The 14,392-nt window shown below is 37.1% G+C and overlaps 1 non-coding gene across 1 annotated transcript; it reads left to right on the top strand.

Annotated features, from left to right (window-relative positions):
- The first annotated feature begins 2,828 nt into the window (after positions 1 to 2,828).
- LOC127108597 (small nucleolar RNA R71) lies at positions 2,829 to 2,935 on the top strand. Its single transcript, XR_007796123.1, has one exon. It is a non-coding gene; the product is annotated as a small nucleolar RNA R71 (small nucleolar RNA).
- Positions 2,936 to 14,392: the final 11,457 nt, after the last annotated feature.

A 14,392-nucleotide genomic window follows, 5' to 3' on the forward strand; every position in this document is an offset into this window, starting at 1 on the left:
TAGAGAAGTCTTTGATGAATCGTCGGTAAAAACCGGCGTGTCCTAAGAAGCTTCGTACTTCTCTCACGGTTTTAGGGGGTTGAAAGTTTTCGATTACCTCTATTTTGGCTTTGTCTACTTCAATTCCTCTATTTGATATAATGTGTCCTAAAACAATTCCTTCTTGTACCATAAAGTGGCATTTCTCCCAGTTAAGTACTAAGTTCACTTTTACACATCGCTCAAGAACTCTTTCTAGGTTCTCAAGGCATTCTTCAAAACTTTGTCTGCATACGGAAAAGTCATCCATAAATACTTCCATGATGTTTTCGAGAAAATCGGCGAAAATTGCCATCATGCATCTTTGAAAAGTTGCAGGAGCATTACACAAGCCAAACGACATTCGTCTGTAAGCGAAGGTACCAAAAGGGCACGTGAATGTTGTCTTTTCTTGGTCATCAGGGTGAATTGGTATTTGAAAGAAGCCTGAATAACCGTCTAGATAACAGAAATGTGAATGTTTTGCCAATCGCTCTAGCATCTGGTCAATGAATGGTAAAGGGAAGTGATCTTTTCGGGTTGCTTTGTTTAGTTTCCTATAGTCAATGCACATTCTCCATCCCGATTCGATTCGTTTGGTTATAGTTTCTCCTTTTTCATTTTCAATGACTGTTATACCACCTTTCTTTGGTACTACGTGTACAGGACTAACCCATTTGCTATCAGATATAGGATATATAATACCTGCCTCTAATAACTTGGTTATTTCCTTCTTCACTACCTCACTCAGGATCGGGTTTAGTCTCCTCTAATGTTCCCTAGAAGTTTTACAGTCTTCTTCTAGCATGATGCGGTGCATACAAATAGAAGGACTTATTCCTTTAAGATCGGTGATGTTGTAACCTAGTGCGGTCGGATATTTTCTTAAGATATGTAGGAGTTTTTCTGTTTCGAGTCTTCCTAGGTCAGCATTAACTATCACAGGTCGTTCAAGTTCTAAGTCTAGGAATTCATATCTCAGATTTTTGGGAAGTGTTTTCAGATCTAGGGTTGGTTTCTTAAGGCATTGCGTAGGGTCCGGTGTTATTGCTAAACATTGGTTAAGTTTGTCTTCTACAGGACAGTCGGATGATTTGTCCTTTTCTAACTCTGTTTCTTTTATGCATTCATCGATGATATCCATGAAGTAACATGTATCTTCTATTGCAGGTGCTTTCAAAAATTGGGAAAGAATGAACTCAATTTTCTCTTCTCCTACTTCGAAGGTGAGTCGTCCTCGTTTTACGTCTATGATTGCACCGGCAGTTGCTAAGAACGGTCTTCCCAGTATAATGGGTGTAATATCATCTTCTCTAATGTCCATAATTGTAAAATCAGTTGGGATGTAGAATTGACCTATGCGTACGGGAACGTTTTCAAGAATTCCTACAGGGTATCTAACAGAACGATCTGCTAGTTGCACAGACATTTTGGTTGGTCTTAATTCTCCCATTTCCAGTCTCTTGCATATGGATAAAGGCATAACACTAATTCCGGCTCCTAAATCGCATAAGGCTTTGTCGATGACAAATTTTCCTATGTGACAGGGTATAGAGAAACTACCCGGATCCTTGAGTTTAGGAGGCATGTTCTGGATTATAGCGCTACATTCGGCAGGGAGTGTAACGGTTTCGCTATCTTCAAGTTTCCTTTTATTAGAAAGAATTTCTTTTAAGAACTTGGCGTATGAGGGCATTTGCGTAATAGCTTCTGTAAACGGGATTGTAACGTTTAATTGTTTAAGGAGGTCAACAAATTTTTTAAATTGGCCCGCATCTTTGGTTTTAACAAGCCTTTGAGGGTAAGGGACAAGTGGTTTATAAGGTGGTGGAGGTACATAAGGTTCCTTCTTTTCTACGGTTTCCTTATTACTCTCTTCCTTTTCCTTAGGTCTATTTTCTTCCTCAGTTGACTTTTTAGGGTTTTGGTTTCCTATCCTTGGATCAGATGGTCCTTCCACTTTCGTTCCACTTCTTAATATGATTGCATGAGCGTGGCTTCTCGGGTTAGGTTGGGGCTGTCCAGGAAATGTACCAGTTGGGGCAGCAGTAGGCGCTTGTTGTTGAGCTACTTGTGATATTTGCGTTTCCAGCATTTTGTTATGGGTAGCCAGGGCATCTACTTTACTTGCTAGTTGTTTAATTTGTTCACCAGTGTGTACATTCTGGTTTAAGAAATCTTTATTGGTTTGTTGTTGAGAAGCTATAAAGTTTTCCATCATGATCTCCAAGTTGGATTTCCTAGGGGCGTTATTGTTATGTGTAGATGGGTTCGGTTTCTGATATCCCGGAGGTATAGCTGGGGCTTGATTTGGAGACTGTTCAGGTGCGTACAAAGCATTATTACTCTTATATGAAAAGTTTGGATGGTTCTTCCAATTTGAGTTATAGGTATGCGAGTAGGGGCTTCCTTGAGCATAGTTTACTTGTTCTGCTTGGATTCCTGTCAAGATTTGACAATCCGTAGGAGTGTGACCTTGGATTCCACAGACTTCGCAATTCTGAGTTATAGCAACCACGGCGGTTGGAGGTGATACATTTAAACTTTCAATTTTCTGGACCAGAGCATCCACTTTTGCATTAACATGATCAAGGTTACTTATCTCGTACATGCCGGTTTTCGTTTGAGGTTTTTCCACCATTGTTCGTTCGGTTCCCCACTGATAGTGGTTTTGGGCCATGCTTTCGATAAGCTGGTAAGCATCAGCATAAGGTTTGTTCATTAGTGCACCACCTGCAGCGGCGTCTATTGTTAACCTTGTGTTGTACAAGAGACCATTATAGAATGTGTGAATTACTAACCAGTCTTCTAAACCATGGTGTGGACAAAGTCTCATCATGTCTTTGTATCTTTCCCATGCTTCGAAAAGAGACTCGTTATCTTTCTGTTTAAATCCATTTATCTGGGCTCTTAACATAGTTGTTTTGCTTGGCGGAAAATATCGGGCAAGAAAAACTTTCTTCAACTCATTCCATGTGGTGACAGAGTTGGAAGGGAGAGACTGAAGCCATCTTCTAGCGCTATCTCTTAATGAGAAAGGAAAAAGACGAAGTCGAATTGCCTCTGAAGTGACACCATTAGCTTTAACAGTATCAGCGTATTGGACAAATACGGAGAAATGAAGGTTTGGACCCTCGGTAGGATTTCCAGAGAATTGGTTCTGTTGCACTGCCTGCAACAGTGAAGGTTTGAGTTCGAAGTTGTTTGCTTCGATTGCGGGCGGAGCAATACTTGAATGCGGCTCATCTTGTGATGGAGCGGCGTAATCTCTAAGAGCACGAGCTGGTTCTGCCATCTCGGGTATCGAAGGGAAAATGTTTTTGAAATCAGGAAGTTTGACAGGAGGGAGATTGTTTGCAGCACGATATTCCCGAATTCTTCGTAAGACTCGGAGATATAGTTCGATATCGTTGATTCATAAATAGAGTGGCTCGCCTTGTGAGCGAGTGCGTGGCATACAAATTGACGATAGAAAGAAAAGAAAAAGAAACCTTAGTCTCTACAGCGTAACGGAAGAGTTACGATATCGACTAAACAAAAGTCCCCGGCAACGGCGCCAAAAACTTGATCGCGACTTTATGAGTCGAATTTGGGGTACAAACTGCAAGTGCACAGTTCTATCGCGTAGTTTTAAAAGATATCGATCCCACAGGGACTTATGAATCGATATACCGTTATCTAAGGTTACTTCGTAAAGCTAAGGTGGATAATGTTTGATTGTTTGGGGAAAAGCTAGAACTAAAAATAGAATCTAAATTAATATCAAATAAACGGATATCGGTATGTAGTTCGTCATAATTAGGGAATCAATTCTTTGTCGGTTTCTTGGTTTTAAAATAAATCATTTCAGTTGACTTTATTGATTAAATGTTCTATCTCAAACTCTCGCTCTGTTGAATAAACCATGATTTTATGTTAACGTAGCTGTCACTTATAATTAAGTCAAAAACCATTTTTTGAAAGCAATAAAGTCCGTAGAAACTCTCTTTAAGAAAACACTAACCGTTTAAACACCCTTATCTCAAACTCTCGCTCTGTTGATTTAGGTTATACGATTAAATTCGAATGCTTAACTCTCGTCCTCACATTCAATCTTTAAAAATACTTTTTGGAAAAGATTAGAATTTAATTAACTCTAAAAATTGCTCTCGCCCTGATCTAGAATTAATATCCAATTTACATTGTCCAGTTAAAACCTCAAACTTTCGCTCTATTGATTTTAACCTCTTTATGTCCTTTACTCTCGTATAAAAACTTTGTTATTAAACCTGTAAATTGAGACCGTAAAAAGAGTGATTTTAATTTTAAATTTAATTAAACCAACTTAGTTTTGATCTCTTATTCCGCTTACTCTACATACCGATATCTAGGCGAATTAGCCAGACATGCTAAACGAACTTAAATAATTATCGTGCATAAACAGACTCATCTCAAGCAAATAATATAAATGAATAATAAAACAAAGCATTAAACAATAATTAAAGAACCTGAATTAAACAGTAGTCTTGAACACTCCACCACAAGCCGGTAGGATTTGTTCTTGAATTCTTCAATTAACCAACAAATTAAAACGAAGGAATAAAAAAACTAGATTCTAACGTAAGGTTAGATCCGGTGAAAAAGTACACAATAGTTTCCGGTGTAGAAACTATTATGTGAAAAACTAATTAAGTGCTAGAGAAGAAAATAAAATTGCAAGAGAAAACAATAAAAATTTGCAAAAGCGGTATGTAAAAGGTATGCTTAAACTGCTGAAGAAAAGAAAATTGGAAAATGCCGAAATCTGGAAAAAGCGTGGACGTGTGGAACCTCTGTAGGGTTTGCAAAGTTGCTATTTATATTGATGTTTCCGTAAAGGTTTTCAAAGCAGTCCGCGTCAAAAAGTCTTCACGTAACGGATGCATCGCCGTGGGAATAGGATTCAGCGTGTATATAGGACTCAACGTCTCTGAAGGCAGAATTGTAGGGGGATGGTGTGACGTCCGTCACACCATGTGTGACGCTCGTCACATAAGTGTATGCAGCGTGACGTTCGTCACAGCATCCGTGGCGGTCGTCACAGGCACGACGCCTGTGTCTTCTTTGGGCTGGGCTTGGCTTTTGCTATTTGTTTCTTTTCATTCCTTTTTGCACCTCCTTTTCTTTCTTTTTTACTTGTGCTTCAAATAAGACACCTGAGACAAATAGAAAGGAAATACCGCGTAATATCTAATAAAATGCAGTAAATTGAAATAAATAATAATATAATTTAATTGAATTAAGTCCTAAAATATGATATAATTTCATGTTATCATTGAGATGCTCAAAATAACCATATCTTCGAGTCTGCAGCGTTGATGACGTCAAAATCATTGATTTAATATGGCTGAGTCGAAACTAATATGTCAATCTGAACCAACAAACACTACACCAAGATGGGATAACAAAATAACGCTGCAATAAGACGACGATAAACACAACGTCACACTAAGATGACAAATTCACGAACATAAAAAACTAAAAATATACATGAAACCAATTATTTGAATGAAAAGAAAAGAAAAAAGATTTTAGAGGGGTGATTTTGGATAAAAAATTGACCTAAAACTACCCCTCTTTAGACGGATAAAGAAGAAGAGAAAACTATGGTCGAAGAAAGAAGGGGGAAAATTATGTGTCAAGGTATACGATAAAAACTGTTTTTAAAATAAGAAGAAAAAACTATTTATTTTTTAAAATCTACAAAACCTAGTTTTAGTTAATTAATGAATTGATAATGGAGATTACCACTTGGAGTTGGAGTAGATCGACTTGGATCAAATTATTTGTGGGCTAATAACACGTAAGTCTAGCCTAGGGATGACAATTTGATCCATCCCCAGTGGGTACCCACAAAAATACCCATAATGGGTAGGGTAAAAACCCACATACATGAGTACAAGCATAAGCTCGGGTAATTACCCACTTAAATAAGCGGGGATGTGTGTGGAGATGTGCACCTTAGTACCCAACCCGCCCCATACCCGCATAATATATATTTATATATTTTAATTTATATTATTATATAAAAATAAATGTGTGTCAATTTTTAAAAGTACATCAATATTAAATTACTACATGTTTAATATAAGTGATCATTTATTTCATAATTCAATAGTAAAAAATTTTAAAAAACTTTTTAATGTTGTTAAAAACTTAAAATAATATGATATTTTATACTTGATATATTTATTTTTATTAGAAATACGGATAACGGGTACGGGTACGGGCACTTATATACCCATAGGATACGAGCACTTACATACCCATATGGTACGAGCACGGGTGTCAATATTAGTACCCAAACGGGTATGGGCTCGGGTACAGGGAATTTTTTCAACTACAGATATGAGGACGAGTACTATAATACCCTACTCAAACCCTGCCCATTGTCATCTCTAGTCTAGCCCAACCCCAACTTAAACAAATTGAGTTATAGGTTGATAAATTTTAAAAAGGGCATTACTTTATCCACCACATGGATGTGAGTGAACACACTGAAAAATCAAATTTGTCTTTTTCATATTTTTGATATGCATCTCTAGACGCACCTTAAATGCACACTAAGCTTCATAAATGAGTCATCCCCCTCATATTTGTCAAAAAATGGTTAGAAGATGCATCTTTTGAAGGTTGAGAAAAATAATAAAGGGGGTTTGAATTGTTTTAACTGATAATAAAAACTTTTGAAAATAAAACACACGCGAAAATAAAAGATATCAACTCATAATTTTTATCCTAGTTTGCTTGAAACTCAAAGCTACTCCAGTCCACCCGACCAATGTGATTTCGCCTTCAATAAGGACTTAATCCGCTAATCTTGAAAGATTACAATAATTGATCTTCTAAGAGGATAAAGATCTCTTAGCCCTTTCAAGTTTACAGACTTCACAAGTCACTTGAGGAGAATTCAACAATTAAGTAAAATTACAGTAGTGCTTAGTGCTTCTAGGTAAGCGGAAATTACACAATGTAAGAACAAAAGAAATGTTCACACTTTAGAGCAGCAACTCATGTGAAAGGAGAATGCGTAAGAGATATGAAAGTAGTTTTAGTATTCTCGTGTGTTTCGTTGTTGTCTTAGTGAAGTGATCCATCCTATATATAGGAGTTGATGAGGAGACTGTTGGATGAAAGGATCTTTGGCAATGATGGATGATTAATGTCATTAATCTCTGTGTTTTTTCCAAAGCAGTTTGGGGCGCTATAACTTTCTTCCAAAATTAGATTCTTGCCATAAGTGGAAGTCTTCATAGCTAAGTCTTTGGAGATCGTTTATGAATCTGAATGTTCAAATATCGGAGTTTCTGTTCAGCAAGTACATCTTAAGATAGTTGCTTACAACTGACTGTCTTCAGAGGTTCTTGATGTCTTCCTAATTAATTACGTCAGAGTGTAAAAGCTTCAGATCCTAGAGTGCACTCTTCCGCTTCAGAGTGTCTGATGTCTCTTTATTTGTTACACTTTGTACGCTTCCTTTATTCAGAGTCAGAGCTTCTGCTTGAGTACCTTCTAAGTGGTCATTCTGAACTTGTGCATGTATCTAATGTATGTCTATCTGAATTCTTTTTTATTAAAGTCCTGCACACTTATATACATTTTGTTAGGGTACCATTTTTTTCATCCTTTGTTATCATCAAAATCTTAGAGATGAATTGTAGATACTGAATTTGTTCTTACAATCTCCCCCTTTTTGATGATGACAAAAATTTCAGAGAGATGATGAAACAATGATACTATCAGCAAGAATATAAAATAATATCTATGAGTCAAATGAGAGATGACTCCCCCTGAGATAAATCATAAGGATTTTTCAGAAGTTCTTACCAGATTTTCCTTGTGTGGCAGCTAGTTTTTACCTTAGTTGTATCTTGCATAACTTACAGTTTTCATAAGAGATTTAATGTGCGCAGCACAACAAGAGGCTTAGATATATTTTCATCAGAGCTGTTTATATTCTCCCCCTTTTTATCAAACTCAAAAAGACTTAGCATAAAAGAGTAGGCAAAAGAAAAAGTTCATATATGAAAAAGACAGGTACAGATAGCAGCAATTCAAAATAGAGAACACAAAATACATAGCAGAAAACATAAGGAAAGCAACAAGAGAAGCCTAAGTGCCTAAGGGTTCGGAGGTGGAGGTATCCTTTGGAGCAGCTGAGTCAGCAGGTTCTGAATATTGTTGTTGACAAAGTCCTGGTGATCAGTCTTGCTCACACTATCTGTTCTGCAGCTCTTCTAGAGTCTTCAGGACTAGAGGAGCGAAATCAGAGTTTGATTGCTCCCCTTGAGCCAGAGCATCATTGCTAGTCTTTGCAACTTCTTCTGCAGCTATGCGTGCTACCTCTTTAGAGTCATCTTTTGCTTTTGCTTCAGCTTCAGCAGCATCCGCAGCATCAGTAGCTTCAACAACAACCTTTTCTGCAGCTTCTCTAACATTTTTCTCCTCTTCCAGACGAGCTTTCTTTTCTGCTTCTCTTCTAGCATTTTCCTCTACCTCTTTGACCAGTCGTGCCTGCAGCCTTTCTCTAGCTTCTCTGATAAATTCGTTGCAGACTTGCTCAAAGAGGCCTTTCTGTTTGAAGATGGTTGGGGCAATTTCCTGGGACATGTACTTTGCCCTAGGGTTGATATTATAAATCCTTCTTCCCCCTGTCTTTTCCATGTTCAGAAGGGAGGCGATGGATTTCTCTGTGATGACGATCTTACCCCTAGAACATATGATACGATGTAGTGATAATCTCAGTCTGCAAAACACCCGAATTCTTTTACCAGATAAGTATAGACGGGACCATAGAGCCTTTGAAAGTAGTTTTCCCACCCTTGTTTTCTGAGTTCTTCAGTGAGGTCTATTCCATTTCTCTTCATGTTCTCAAAATCCACCAAAGATTCACACAAAACTTTAAGCTTGTCAAAGGGAGTAGCGAGATGAATGTATGGTTCATAATCCAAGATGTGTGGTTTTTTGTAGATGGGGATGGAGACAACACCAATTGTTGCAGTTATTTGCTGAGAGGAACTGGGAGGTTGTTCCGTTGATTCCATCTGTTGAGAGTAGTTGTAGACGGATTATTGCTGGGAATCCATGAAGAAGATGAAGTTGAAGAAGGTTGAAGAACTTTGATGAGCTTTGAGAAGGAGAGAGGTTTGTGTAGGTTGTGAGTGTAAAGTGTGAAAACGTGAAGTGTGAAAAGTATAAGTACATATAGAAACCATGCAAAACGACAATGTTAGGTAGCAGTTGAATAGTTAAAAAATTAATGATGGCACAGAAAAAGAGTTGACACCCTTAGAAGAGACATGATTATAGCTAATGATGGAAGTCTAATCCCCAAATCAGTACACTGCTCGAGGAGATCTCAAGAGCCTATCTCTTGATTTCTGCTAAACAGTTGTCTAGAAGATCCAAGGTCAGACGCAAGATAACCCACATGTTGATCTACTTGATCTTCAGGAATACCAATGGATTAGATCCTGAGGATTTCTGATTCAGATGACTCATAACTGGTAGAAGTATTAGAGTCAGATCCAGATACCAGATGTTATTTCCAGAGCCTTATTTTGCTATTTCAGAGAAGCACATTAGATTCATTTTGGGCAATTTTCAATTTTTAAGTGTTTCAGAATGAATGAGAATCTATCTTCAGCGGGGGTTTTGTGAAGATATCAGCCAATTGATGGTTTGTATCTATAAAATTTAAAGATATTACCCCTTTCTGAACATAGTCTCTGATAAAATGATGTTTTATTTCTATGTGCTTAACTCTGGAATGCAAAATAGGGTTCTTACTTAAACATATGGCAACAATATTATCGCAGAAGATATGAACGTTACTCTCAAATATCTGAAGGTCTTCTAGTTGATTTTTCATCCAGAGCATCTGAGTAGTGCATAATGAAGCTGATATATATTCTGCTTCTGCAGTAGACAGAGTGATGGTTGACTGTCTTTTGCTAGCCCAAGATATGAGATTGTTTCCCAAGAACTGACAGTTTCCAGATGTGCTTTTACGTTCCATTTTGTCCCCTGCATAATCTGCATCACAATATCCAAAGAGCCTATACTCTGATATTTTCTCATACATCTAGCCAAGGTTAGGGATTCCTTTCAGATACCTTAGGATTCTTTTAACTGATATTAAATGATATTCCCTTGGATCTGATTGAAATCTGGCACAAAGACATACACTAAAAAGAATGTCAGAACGGGTAGCCGTCAGATAGAGAAGAGAGCCTATCATACCACGATAGAGCTTCTGATAAACCTTTTGACTTACTTCTTCTTTCTCCAGAATGCAGGTTGGATGCATGGGTGTCTTTGCTAGTTTGCATTATGACATTTCAAATTTCTTCAGAATGTCTTTTATGTATTTTCTTTGATATACATATGTAGCTTCTGAAGCTTGATTGATTTGAATTCCCAGAAAGAATTTTAGTTCTTGCATCAAACTCATTTCAAATTCTGCCTGCATTAGCTCAGAGAATTCTTGACAAACAGAGGTGTTAGCTGAACCAAAAATTATATCATCAACGTATATCTGACATATCATGAGATAATTTCTAATGTTTTTCCAGAAGAGTGTAGAGTCAACATTTCCTCTAATAAAGTCATGTTCCAGAAGAAAGTTGCTTAATATTTCATACCAAGCTCTAGGAGCTTGTTTTAGACCATACAATAATTTTTTCAGTTTAAAAACATGTTCTGGACATTTAGAGTTTTCAAAACCTGAGGGTTGATGAACATACACTTCTTCTAATATATAACCATTAAGAAATGCGCTATTGACATCCATCTGATATAATTTAATGGAGTGATTTATAGCGAATGATACAAGTAAACGAATGGATTCTAACCTGGCGACTGGAGCAAAGGTTTCGTTGTAGTCAATGCCTTCTTGTTGACTGTAACCTTGTGCCACCAGTCATGCTTTGTTTCTGACTACTTCTCCTTTTTCGTTCAATTTGTTTTTGAATATCCATCTTGTTCCAATAATATGAGTTCCTTTAGGCTTTGGGACAATATCCCAGACACCATTCTTTGAAAATTGATTAAGTTCTTCTTTCATTGCCAAAATCCAGTCATTGTCTTGAAGTGCCTCATCACATGAAGTAGGCTCAATCAGAGATACTAATCCCAGAGGAGTTTCTTCAGATACTTTGAATGTCGACCTTGTTCTGACAGATTCATCCTTGTTTCCCAGAATCAATTCTTTAGAGATGTTTGGACGATTTCTTGATCTTTTCTGGATAGTTGAGATTTCAGTTACTTTTGGACTTTGCTTCTCAACTTCCTCTGATGCTTTAGTCTTTTCGTCAGAACCTGCAAGAGTTATCTCAAAATCTGCAAGTTTTTCAACTAGCTTTGACTTTTCAGAGTCAAGCTTGTCATCAAATCTGGCATGTATCGATTCTTCCATAATTTTGGTTTCTGTGTTGTATACTCTGTAGCCTTTAGAGAGTTCTGAGTATCTTAACATAATACCTTTTTGTGATTTTGAATCAAACTTGTTCAATTGTTCTTTAGTGTTAAGAATAAAACATGAGCATCCAAAAGGATGGAAGTAAGAAATGTTGGGTTTTCTTCCCTTGCACAGTTCATAGGGAGTCTTCTCCATAATAGGTCTTACTGAGATTCTATTATGAATATAGCACATTGTATTTACTGCTTCAGCCCAAAAGTGCTTAGCCACATTTGTTTCATTAATCATGGTTCTGGCTATTTCTTGGAGTGTCCTATTCTTCCTCTCTACAACTCCAATTTTTTGTAGAGTTCTAGGGCAGGAGAAATCATGGGATATTCCATTTGAATCAAACAGTTCTTCAAAGAACTTATTTTCGAATTCGCCACCATGATCACTTATGACTTGATGATTTTAGAGTCAAATTCGTTTGCACTTTAGAACAGAAGCTAGTGAATACAGAGTGAGACTCACTCTTGTGCTTTAGAAATTTTACCCATGTCCAGCGACTAAAATCATCAACAATGACCAGTCCATACTTCTTTCCATTGACTGACGCTGTCTTAACATGTCCAAATAGGTCAATGTGGAGAAGTTCCAGAGGCTTAGAGGTGGAAACAACATTTTTCTTTTGAAAGGATGTTTTTGAAAATTTTCCTTTCTGACATGCCTCACACAGAGCATCTGAAGAGAACTTCAGCTTAGGTAGACCTCTGACTAACTCGAGTTTATTTACCTGAGAGAGTCTTCTCATGCTAATATGGCCCAAGCGTCTATGCCATACCCATTGCTCTTCGTTTATAGACATTAAGCATTTTACATTTTGATCTTTTAGATTTGACAAATTTATTTTGTAAATGTTGTTTTTCCTCTTGCTAGTGAATAAAACTGTTCCATTGTTCTGATTTATTGCTTTACATGTTTTTTGATTAAAGATTATATCATAACCGTTATCACTTAATTGGCTTATTGATAACAGGTTATGCATTAATCCTTCTACATAGAGAACATCAGATATAGAGGGAAGAGATCCATTACCAATAGTTTCGGAGCCTCTGATTCTTCCTTTCTGATTTCCTCTAAAACCTACGAAGCCAGCATCCTTAAGTTCCAGGCTTTGGAACATATGCTTTCTTTCCGTCATGTGTCGCGAGCATCCAGAGTCCAGGTACCATGATTGGTGTCTTAACTCTCCTACATATGATATCTACTACATAAACTATCTTATCCTTTGGTACCCATAATTTTTTGGGTCCTTTGTGATTAGTTCTCCTAGAGTTTCTTAAGACTTTGGGTTTTCTAGCATTAGTAAAACGTTGTGTTTGTGCATGTGTGTAATGATAAGAAAATTGGGATTTAGGTTTGTCATCTGCAGAAGATATGTGTTTGTCTTCATTAATCATATCCTATTCCTCTTTTCTTATTTTGTCTGACTCCATAAATCATAGAAGCCATTCTACTTCTTTCTATCCCATTTTTCAGAAACTTTTGAAAAGCTTTTTCATATTCATATATAATTGTGTTGGAAGTTTGTGGGGCTTGAGATAAAGCTTCTTCAAGTTTTAAACATTGTTTATTTGTGGATTCTTTTTCTCTTGTCAGAATCAGAATATCATCCTTTAATTTAGAAATTGTTATCTCAAGTTTATCACATTCTTCAATGGTTCCATCAAGGACCCTTTTTAATGCTTTAAATTTTTGTTTAAGTTTCTGATATGAGTTTAGAGATTCAGAAAGGCATGACTCAAGGTCAGATCGGGAAATATCAGAAAATACCTCTTGAGAATCAGGTTCTCTTTCTGATGAGTTTCCAGATGTGGTAGCCATAAGTGCCATATTTTCCTGTTATTTAGAGTCTGATTCAGAGGAATCGGATTCAGTATCATCCCAGGTGGCCATGAGTCCCTTCTTAGTTTTGAAAGAATTTTTATTGAAACCTTCTCTTCTGGAGCTTTCTTTCTTGGGCTTTGGGCATTCGTTTCTATAATGACATGTTTCTTTACATTCATAACATGTTACCTCTTTGTTTGATTTTCTTCTGGAAGTTGACTCTGAGCGATCTCCCTTGGGTCTTGGTCTTCTGAAGTTGTTGTTCCTTTTTCTCCAAAGTTGTTTCACTCTTCTGGTCAGAAGGGATAACTCTTCTTCATCGTCAGAGTCTTCCTTTTTAGAGTCATCATTATCTTCTTCTTCAGCTTGGAGGGTTTTGTTCCTTTTTGGTTTACGTCTCTCAGATCTGGATTTCAGGGCTACAAATTTGTTCTTCTTTTGGGGCTCATCTTCCTCAAGTTCTATCTCGTCACTTCTGAGGGAGCTGACGAGTTCTTCTAGGCTTATGTTGTTCAGATCCTTTGATAATTTTAATGCAGTGACCATGGGTCTCCACTTCTTTGGCAGGCTTCTAACAATCTTGTTGACATGATCTGCAGTTGTGTAGCTTTTGTCCAGAACCCCGAGTCCTACAATTAAAGTTTGAAATCTAGAAAACATTACCTTTATAGCTTCATAGTCCTCCATCTTAAAGGCTTCATACTTATGAATTAGAGCCAGAGCCTTTGTCTCTTTGACTCGTGAATTTCCTTCGTGAGTTATCCTCAGGGAGTCAAGTATTTCTTTGGCAGTTTCCCTGTTGGTGATCTTTTCATATTCATTGTAGGAAATGGCATTCAGAAATATTGTTCTGGCTTTGTGATGATTCTTGAAGTCACGCTTCTGATCATCTACCATCTTGTTTCTGGCAATAGCAATACCAACATCAGATACAGGAGGTATATAGCCAATAATAACTATCCCCCATAGATCAACGTCATAACCCAGAAAGAAACTTTCGATTCTGTCTTTCTAGTAATAAAATTTTTCTCCATCAAAGATTGGAGGTTTAGCATTGTAACTATCTCT

The sequence above is a fragment of the Lathyrus oleraceus genome, chromosome 7, assembly GCF_024323335.1.
Source record: "Lathyrus oleraceus cultivar Zhongwan6 chromosome 7, CAAS_Psat_ZW6_1.0, whole genome shotgun sequence".
Lineage (NCBI taxonomy): Eukaryota > Viridiplantae > Streptophyta > Magnoliopsida > Fabales > Fabaceae > Lathyrus > Lathyrus oleraceus.